Source organism: Microcaecilia unicolor, chromosome 6 (assembly GCF_901765095.1).
Source record: "Microcaecilia unicolor chromosome 6, aMicUni1.1, whole genome shotgun sequence".
NCBI classification, from domain to species: domain Eukaryota; kingdom Metazoa; phylum Chordata; class Amphibia; order Gymnophiona; family Siphonopidae; genus Microcaecilia; species Microcaecilia unicolor.
The window spans coordinates 44,019,816-44,030,806 of record NC_044036.1 but is presented as its reverse complement, the minus strand read 5'-3'; positions in this window follow the sequence as shown (position 1 = coordinate 44,030,806).

Here is a 10,991-nt window from a genome sequence, read left to right as displayed (position 1 = left end):
AGCATTTTGTTTTTAAGTGCTGAGTGCTGCAGGCAGAATTAGGCCTGGATATGCAATGCTTGGTTATGTCCGGCCACCAGCATTGAATATCTGTGGCCATGCTAACAAGTGCTGGCTGATAGATCTTATGTGGGTCCTGGTTGAATATCAGCTAGGACCCACATAAAGGGAAGTGAATGTCCTCACCACCCCTCTCCCCCCCCCCCCCCCCCCCCGTGATCCAGAGTTCCTCCCACCCCTAAAGATAGGAAGCCCCTGAGAAGGCTCCCCATCTCTCGCACCCTCTAAGCCCCCTGGGCATACTTTGCATACCTCTGATAGTCTAGGGGGTCCTACAGGCAGGAGCGATGCCCGCTTGCTCCTGTTAAAGCTCCAGTTTCAAGATGGCCATCACAACCACCATGATATCCAGGATAGGCCTGGGGGGAGCTACGGTGTTGGGGGAGATGAGGGGGCCTCATTGGAGGCTTCCTGTTTTGCGGGATGGGAGAAAGGGGAACCCAAATTGGGGGAAAGGGTGGGGCACCAGAGACCCCTGATGCCTATACCCAGAAACTAACCAGGCACTGGCCAATATTCAGACCAGTGCCTGGTTAGCTTGATGGCTAAAGTTACAACAGCATTTGTGCTGTTCTAATGTTAGCCACTTAACTGGGGGTGGAATTCCTCACATATTAGGAAAGGCTAAAGAGGTTAGGGCTCTTCATCCTGAGAAAGAGACAGCTGAGGGGGATTATGATCGAGGTCTACAAATCCTGAGTGGTGTAAAATGAGTAGAAGTGAATCGATGTTTCGCTCTTTCAAAATGTATAAAGACCAGAGCACACTCAATTAAATTATATGGAAATACTTTTAAAACAAATAGGAAGATACATTTTTTTCACTCAAAGAATAGTTTAAGCTCTGAAACTGGCAGAGGATGTGGAAACAGCAGTTAGCATATCTGGATTAAAAAAAAGTTTGGACAAGTTCCTGGAGGAAAAATCCATAGTCTGTTATTGAGATGGACATGGGGGAAGCCACTGCTTGCCTTGGAATTAGTAGCATGGAATGCTGCTACAATCTGGGTTTCTGTAGGCACTTGTGACCTGGATTGGCCACTGGTGGAAGAAGGATACTGGGCTAGATGGACCATTAATCTAACCCAGTATGGATATTCTTATGTTCTTAACTGGTTAGCAGTCTGACTATTGCTGTTAACCCCTCTTAAATATTGGCTCTGACCATGGATTGCCCCATCACTAACCAAAGAGTACAGGGGTGGTTAGTGCTGATATTTAGAGCCACTGTCCAGTGAAGTGCTGGTGAATATCAGTGGTTAGGCATGCACAAGTGATTTAATCAGGTGGGAGGCTCTCCCGTCCAGTTAAATCGTTTTGAATATTGACCAGTATGTATCATCTGTGTAAAGGAAAGCTGTAAAACCCAAAGTCTGAAGAAGTTTTGAAAGTGGGATCGTGAATATAGATTCTTGAGGAACTCAACATTTAGGGCTCCTTTTACAAAGTGGCGGTACACGTAAAACAGCTTTGCCGGGCGCCAATCTGGCACTACTGCAGGAACCCGGCGATAGCATCTGCCATCAACATGTGCCATACGGTACTGAAAAAATAGTTTAATTTTTGTAGTACTGGGGGCTTACCCAGTGGTAATCAGGCAGCCCCGCATGCTGCCCCGTTACCACCAGGCTAGTGCAGGATCCCTTACCGCCTCCAAAATAGGAGGTGTTATGGGCTTCCCTCGCAAATGACTAAGCAGCAAGTGTTACAGTTACCGTACCGCCATTTTCATTAAAAAAAAAAGGTCGTTTTACCCACCAAGCATGGCAAATCCATGCGCTAACGCTTTGCAGGGCCCCTTGCACCATAGCTTTGTAAAAGGGGTTCTTTGTTTTATGGGGGGCTGACGTGAAATCTTGCCAGCACCCCAAAAGGATCTATTATTTTTTGAATTAGAATTAAATATTCTGTTGATCTTTAATTCAGTCCAAAATTCAAAACTACCGCACTGCCTACTGAACTTGTTTGTTTCTGAAAAAAAATAAAAAATGAAACAACTTTAAATCACATTTTTTCATATTGTCATTTTATTTCCAAGAAAAAAGTCACACTTAAATTACATTGCCACTAGCATTTTGTTTTGTTCTTATGTGTAACACTGTTAAATTTTGTTCTGTATTGGAAACCCCTAGATATTTTGCTTTAAGCAATTGCATATTCTGGGTTTAGTGATGTGGGCCATCTGAAAGAGGTGACAGAGAAAAAGACATTTATTTAAAAAAAAAAATCCTTCATTTACAAAATATCCACAGATCTGTATTCTACTCCATAAGGCAACATTGAAAAATATATTTTTATGATTATCATTAACATTTCAGCACATTCATATTACCAGCAATCACATTTCTTCATTCTTTATTTTGCCTTTTTTTGGTACTTTAGGTAAACAGTAAGCTTTCAACACAGACTAAGCAGTAACTAGGGTGCTGGAGAACAGATTTAAATAATACCACTGCAGTTAATAGGATTAATTAAGTATATCTTATAGGCTAAAAGGCCCGATATTAACATTTGGAAGGCAAAATCAAAAAAATATACTTATTTTTTTTATCCACAAATCTGCTATATAAACATTTTATGCACAAGATATTTATAGAAAAATGGCATAGCTCACACTCTGGCATGTGTACTAAACATTAGCATATACTAATATTTGTATACATGGCTATTTAGGATTCTGTAGTGGAAAGTTCAGTTCACTTTGTATTGTATAATGTAGACATTAACAACAAGAAACAATTAAGTATGATACCTTGGAATTATCCCAAGTGGTTTAATTATAAGACCTTGAGAGAAAATGATGATCTGGGAAGCATAAGGTGCCTCTTTGATAAAAGTCCTTAAGCCTTGATGGAGCAGTAACTAGGGGCTCCGATTTCTGCCGAACACTATGCTCAGGGATCCTGCAGTAACTTGAGGGGAGGGTCTTTTACAAAGCGGTGGTAAGCCCCATGCAGGCTTACTGTACGCTAAATCTGAACTACCGCTGGCCCAACGCGGCCGCCACCGGTAGTTCCGGATTGAGCGTGTGCCATTTCAAGCACTCCGGAAACTGGGTTTTTTTCCCTATCGTAGTGGTAACCCGGCGGTAATTGGGTATCGCCGTGCGCTGACTGGTTACTGTGGTAAAGAGTTATCTTACCGCGTGGCCATTTTTTGGGGCATTTTACCGGCTATAGTAAAAAGAACCCTGGCGTGTGGGAAAAACGGCCTCCAGGTTACTGCAGGGCCATGTTTCCCACAGCTTAGTAAAAGGACCCCTTAGAAATCTTTATGCACCAACCACATGCTAAATAATTTTTCACAATTTTTTAAGGGGTTGTGTTATGGATGGAGAGTGGGCGTTCCTGCACTAACCAATTAGTGCATCTACATTGCCGTGTACTGTTGGACACACGGATACTACGTGAGCCCTTACTGCCTACAAAATGGGTGACAGTGCTCATGCGGTAATTTTCAAAAATGGCTGCATGCTAAGGGCAACATTAGTGTATGGCCATTAACGCAAAAAATAGAAAAAGGCCACTTTTATGGCCGTGGTAGGTAAAAGTGGCCTTAGCATGCAGGAAAGATCCGCGTAAGGATGTGCTAAAGCCGTTTTTTTTTTACCGTAGCTTGGTAAAAGGGCCCCTAAACCTTGAAGCAGCAGTAATTTTAAAAGTAATTGCTCCCATGGGTTGTTTTGCAGGTGTATAAATTTCTTGAAGGCAGTTGATATCTTGTGGCTCAGTATGGAAAGGATGGTGTAATCCAAACATGGTTGACCCGCTTTTTCCTTCTAGCATGATGGATTTTTAAGCCTTGATCTTGCAAAATTTCATTATGCATAGATGTAAACTTTCATGGTCTGAACTCAATAACCCCCAACTGATCCGAATGTCTTTTTGGCAGCATGAATTAAAAAAAAAAAAAGCCAGCGGTTGAGTATCTCTAGAGATTCTGTTATTTATACAGTTCAGGAATTGAATATGACTGATCTCTCAGTGATCTAACATTGATAGAGCTTCATTGGTTATAATTAAGGGACTGATGTACAAACCTGGGGGATTTCCCATGGGTTTTAGCTTTTATTGCATGGATGTTTACTACGTGTGCAAATGAGCAGGGTAGCAAACTTTTACGCAACAATTTGCTACTATCCCAACAATAAAAGAGTTGTAGGGATTTTTTTTTTGTTACAAAAACTGGCCCAAGAACATTTTCACTTGCCAGTTCTAATTAATGAACATCACTGCATATTCTGGCATTGCTTAGTTCATTATTTACAAATTTAGAGGGTCTTTTACTAAGGCACGATAGCGTTTTTAGCATACGCTAAACGCTAGAGACGCTCATAGGAATACATTGGCTCTCTAGTGTTTGGCGTGCACTAAAAATGCTAGCGTGCCTTAGTAAAAAAAAAAAAAACCCTTAAACTTTCACAAATAGCAGACTGCATGAAAGGTTACTGAAAGAAGGGGTCAGAATTTGCAAATTTGTTCATTAAATACTTTGTAAAAATGCATGAAAGCTTTGAAGTTTTACCATTTTTATATGTGGTGGGGTATTTTTGTACGTTTCAATACTTACAAAAAATTTCATGTTATTATATCAACCTCAATATAAAAACTAAAAGGAAATGTATGATACAGGAAGAAAGCCATGAAACCTACATCATTAAACAAAAATTTCACATTTTAGAGTTTTTATGCATTTTGAATACTGCTTGGCCTATAGTGAACCCTTATATTTTTATGGAAATCTTTTATTAAATTTTAAGGGTGTCCTCAATGTATCACCTTTTGTGCAACTGAGGTCTATGAACTAAGTTCTGACTGTCTGAATCAACAATGGACCTCATTGTTCTCCAGGCCTACATTTCATGTGCTGGACAGGAGGAATGTGTGATCTGATTGGGCCAAAACTGTCACCTGAGGACAGTGGACAGAAGTCTTGTATCGGACTTGGTGAACAAGGGAGAAGAGTTTTGGTGTGTGTGTGTGTGGGGGGTGGGAGGTATTGACACAGGCTGTTTTAGTAGAGGGCTAAAATACCAAGGGCCTTGTTTACTAAGGTGCGCTGGCGTTTTTAGCATGTGCTAAAAATTAGCATGTGTTAACCGTGTAGACGCCCATAGGAATATTATGGGCATCTGCATGGTTAGCACATGCTGAAAATGCTAACGCGCTTCTAGCACGGCTTAGTAAACAGGGCCCTAAGAGTAGATTCATTTGGCCAGATATTCAAAGTTATACGTTCACTGGTGACTATATAACTTCACTATCAAAGTATTTAAAAAAATGATACAAGTAGCATTGGGCTGAAAATCTGTCTGAATGTCCCTATCCCCTACACCTGTGTCCAGCATCACTCCTCTGTATCCCTATGCTCCCCCAAGCCCAGAATCTCCCTTCTGTGTTCCTATTCTCCCCCATGTCTAGTTTCTTCCCTCTGTGTCCATACACCCCCTCCCATGTCTGGCATTGCCCCTCTGTGGCTATTTATCATCCACATGCATCTCCTCTTTTTGTTCGTGTTCCAATGTTCCCCTCCATGCCCATCATATCCCCTCTGTTTTTGTACACCTCCCTGTGTCCAGCTTCTCTCCTCTTCCTCCCCCATAACAATGTATCTCCCGCCATCCCTCCCTCCGCTGGGAGAGAGGAGATGGGAGGGATGGTGTGGGGGAGATGGCGGGAAACAATTCAGTATTTCACTCCATCCCCTTGGTTCAGCATCTTTCCCTTCCCTCTGCAGGTCCAGCACCTCTTTTCCCTCCTGCAGCCGCCTAAGGTCCAGCATCTCTCTCCCTTCCCTCCAGCAGCCCCCCTCCATAGTTCCAGTGCCTCTCTCCCTCCAGCCCTCCGCCATGGGTCCAGCACCTCTTTCCCTTCCCTCCAGCCCCCTCATGGGCTTAGTGCCTCTCTCCCTTCTATCCCTCTCATGGGTTCAGTGCTGCTCTCCCTTCCCCCAAGCACCCCATGGGTCCAGTGTCTCTCTTCCCTTCAGCCCCCATTGCCTCTCTCCTTCTAAACCCCCATTGGTCCAGTGCTTCTCACCCTTCCTTTCAACCAGCACTCTCCCTGCAGTCCAGCACCTCTCTTCCTTCCCTCCAGCTCCCCATGGGTCCAGTGCCTTCCTCTCTTCCCTTCCTTCCAGCCCCCTGTGGGTCCATCAGCCCCCCTCCCACATTTCCAGCACCACTTCCCCCCTCCCTGCAGGTCCATCAGCCCCCATCATGAATTTCCAGTGCCCCCTCCCTCCCTGTGGGTCCAGCAGCCTCCTGCTGTATTTCCAGCACTTCCCCCCCTGTTGGTCTGGCACTTTTGTCTCCCTCCTCCCCCCTCAGTAGCTCTCTTATGCAGCCAGCCAACAGCACTCTCCACAGGCCTGCTCTGGGGCCTTTTCTCTGCCAGGTCCCGCCTTCTGATACAACTTCCTGTTTTCACTAAACAGGAAATTGCATCAGAAGGCAGGACCTGGCAGAGAGAAGGCCCCGGAGCTGGTCTGTGGAAATTGCTGTCAGCTGGCTGCATAAGGTAGAGCTACTGTGGGGGGCAGGCAGGAGGGAGGAAGGAAGCAGACTCGAAGATACCAGACCCACTGGAGTGGTAACCACAGTTTTGTTTTTTTACTGTGGGAACAAATTTTTTTACAGTTCCTGAGGGGTGGTAAACAGGTTTGCTCCAACACCTGTTGTAAACGTGCCACTTATTTTCTTTTAACCGCAGGTCCCCATCCCTGTGTCATTCTCTAGTTAGTACAACACAAAGCTGAGCTGCCAAATGACTCAGTTTCTAGAGATAGGTCAGTTCTGGCTGGTTATGTATTGCATTTTATGTGTGTTTTTACTTTTAAACCGCTTAGGTATGAGTGGGTATAAATTAAAACGAAGAAGTAAGGTGGATGAAGTACATAATAAAAGAAGGCCTTTTGAGCTATATGGGGGTAATATATCCAAGCACGTCCATCCAGGGCACATAAGTTTAGTGCTTAATAATTTCAATTTGTAACTTTAGTGTTGTTTTCTTGAGTATGGGAGGAGTCAGCTTTCTCATTGTATTAGAATACTCCTGATCATTTTGTGAAGAGCTCTGACAGCAACGGCTCCTTACACTTTGCTGTTTTTGCTTTTTGTTATTTGAGTGGTTTATTGTGTTACGTGTTAATTTGAAAATGGAATAAAATGATTGAAATCTAAAAACTAGAAACAAACAAACAAAAAGTCCCAAATCAAATCCGGGCATCATTTGATTATACTGGTTTAGTTTTCTAAAAATCTTCATGTGTGTATAAAACGAGGAGATCATCCCCCTGATTCTATAAATGGTGCTCAAAATTGCCTGCAGAAATTTGGGTGCGTGCCCAAATTCCGCACACAATTTAATTCAACTTTATAGTATTTAATATTTCGCCTCACCAGAGCTCAAAGTGAATTACAAATTTAAAATACATGGAACAAATCATCATATGCTACCTAAAACTACAGTACACAGCTTCAAAGAAACAAAAACGCCCCAAATAAAATCTGGGCATCATTTGATAATACTGGTTTAGTTTTTAAAAAATCATGTGTGTGTAAAAAGAGGAGGTTATCTCCTGGATTCTATAAATGGCGCTCAAAATTGCATGCAGAAATTTGGATGTGTGCCCAAATTCTGCACGCAATTTAACTTTATAGTATTTAATATTTCACCTCACCATAAGCTTGAAGCGAATTACAAATTTAGGGCCATACAGTACACAGCTTCAAAGAAACATTTCCTATAAAACCAAGCCTTTAAAAATTATTTAAATCGAACATAGCAGTGTATCTGATGTAATTCTAAAGGTAGTTCATTCTAAAGTTTGGGCCCTGGGATTGCAAAAGCTCCTTTGTAAGTAGACTGTAATTTAATATTACTTGGTGTCTACAAAAGACCTTGAAAAGTCAACCTAAGGGGCCCTTTTACTAAGTTGCTTAAGCGTCTACGTGTGCCCAACGAGCGCCAAAATGGAGTTACCGCCTGGTTACCACGTGGCTCTTGTAATTTCATTTTTGGCACGTGTCCAATACATGCGGCCGCAAAATAATTTTTATTTTCAGATGTGCACCAAGTGGCATTTGACGCGCTTAGGTCATTACCGCCTGGTTACCGCGTGAGACTTTACGGCTAGGTCAATAGCTGGCGGTAAGGTCACAGACCCAAAATGGACGTGCGGAAATTTTGATTTTGCCGTAAGTCCATTTTTGGGGGGAAAAAAGGCCTTTTTTACAGGTCCGCTGAAAAATGGATCGGTGTGCGCCCAATACCTGCGCTCACACTACCGCAAGCCATTTTTCTGCGCAACTTAGTAAAAGGACCCCTAAGATCTCTGGTTGGATTATATTTCTGCAATAGGTCAGCTAAATATACTGGACACTCTAACTACAAAGCATTAAATACTAAACACAATATCTTGAAATGGATGAGCTGTTCAATGGGTAACCAGTGTAGTTCAGCTAAAAGTAGTGTCACAAGCTCGGATTTTTTTGTTTTTCAATAGCCACACCACCGTATTTTGTACTAACTGGAGCCTTTTCAGTTGATATTTTGCTAAACCACAATCTAAGCTGTTACAATAATCAACCCTCGAGGTCACATAAGAATGAATTTGAGTAGCTGAATCTTTTTCTTCCAAACAAAAGTGAACCCTACACAGCAATTTCAAACTAGCAAAACCTGACTGGACCACACAGGAAATTTATCAAATTTTAAATCTTTATCTAACCAAATTCCCAGTTTTTGTTAGGGCTCTGTTTACTAAGCTGTGTTATAGGCATGTTAGTGTTTTTAACACGTGTTAACCATGTATGTGCCTACACGGTTAGTGCACACACTAATTGGAGGCGTGTTAAAAATGCTAACGCACCTTAGTAAACAGGGCCCTTAGTCTCTTTTTCTGTTATAATAGTGCACTCTATAAAAAAAGCTTAAAGCAAAGTGATCTTCACTTTCTTGAAAACCAAATGTAGTGGGTCTTTGTTAAATTGAATTTTAATTCACATTTTTTATACCAAGCAGAGAAGTCACTTAAACAACTATTTAAACTCTTCAGGGTTCTGGTCTGATCCAGGTCAAAACTCAGCCAAAATTGCACATCGTCTGCAAATATATGGCACTTAAGGCCATGCTTTTCCATAATGCCTACTATTGGGCTCAAGTATAAATGAAAAAGCAGAGGTGATAATACTGAGTCTTGGGGTAATCCACAAGTAAGAGTGGTAGCACCAGATACTTATTTCAGTCCAAAAAATGTGTTGTGTTCTTATAAAAAATGATTGAATCTATTTCAGTACCCCACCACTGAGTCCTACTTCAGCTAATCATTGAAGGATCGTATCAAACGCATTTGTTAGGTCAAGTAGAAGGAGCAACACATCCTATTGTCTAATGTGACCCTTATATCATTGACAAGGGAAACTAAAACGGTCTCCGTACCATGATTTTTCCAGAACCTGATTGTCTACTACTAAGGATCCAATGGAATTCAACATAATCTAAAAGTTGAGTATAAATACATTTTTCAATAAATTTACTGAAAATGGTAACTGAGAAACTGGTCTATAAGATGACAAAGCACTCTTAGCTAGGTTTCCTCCTTTAAAGACTGGTAGGACAATGGCCTGTTTCAAAATGAATGGTAACATACCTTGTGCTAGTGAATCATTTACAATCTAGTAAATATTTCCCTGTCCATTGTTTATCCTATTTGAGTAAACCTGTAGGAATAGGATCCAATTGACATGACAAGGCTTTAATACCAATTCTACATTTATCTCTTTTTCTGTAACTTCCCTAAATCTATCAAAAGCCACTACTGAGGTATCTATATCATCAGTAGATGGGGCTAACACAATTGTATTATTTCTTTCAATATCTGCCCTGAAAGTTTCAGCATCTCATCTAATCTTGCTCATTTTTTCCTTAAAAAATTCTACAAATTGATTAGTTGTGAAATTATTTGCCGATTTTACATTCAATCCCGATGCATTTGTAAAATTTTTTAAAACCTTAGGAGCCCTTTTAATAAGGCATACTGAAAAATGGCCTGTGCTGGTGTGGTGTAGGCGAGTGTATTGGATGTGCGCAGATCCATTTTTCACCATGCCTGCAAAAAAGGCTTTTTTTTGTGAACAATGGACGTGCAGCAAAATAAAAATCAGCGTGCGTCCATTTTGGGCCTGAGACCTTACCGCCACCCACTGACTTAGCGGTAAGGTCTCTTGCATTAACTGGGCGGTAATCATCAGCGCATGTACACTGCCAATTACCGCCTGGCTAGCGCCACGCGATAGACAATAAAAATTATTTTCTGAAATGCATTTTGGATGTGCGTCAAAATTAGAATTACTGCCCGGGCACACAGTAGCTGGGTGATAGTTCTAATTTGAGTGCATTGTACACGCGTAGGCCCCTACACGTCTTATTTATTTATTTGTTACATTTATATCCCACATTTTCCCACCTATTTGTAGGCTCAATGTGGCTTACATAGTACCGGAGAAGCGTTACGGACTCCGGTGTAAACAAATACAAAGTGATGTTGTGGTAAAATAAAGTTCATGTGGCATAGCCACACTAGGGAATCGTACAACGGTCTTAGTAAAAGGGCCCCACAAACAGGTGTTCACTCCTGTTTCCTTCCATTTCCAATTGTTCATTTATGAACAATTTCTTTGCCTTCTTTAAAATTCTTCAAGGATTCCTTATCTTTCCATTTTTTCCAATTCCTTTCTAACTGCCTGTATTGTTTCAACAAAGTAAGCCTCTCTACCCATCACCATGTTTTCTTTACTAAAGGCACCAAATCATCTACTGCTTTATTCAATTTAGCATCCCATTTTTCTATTTCTAGTTCTATGTTTTTTTCTTGCAGCTATTTGTTCATCTGTAACCACCCTCCAATCTCTATGCATCGTGTTCTAATTTG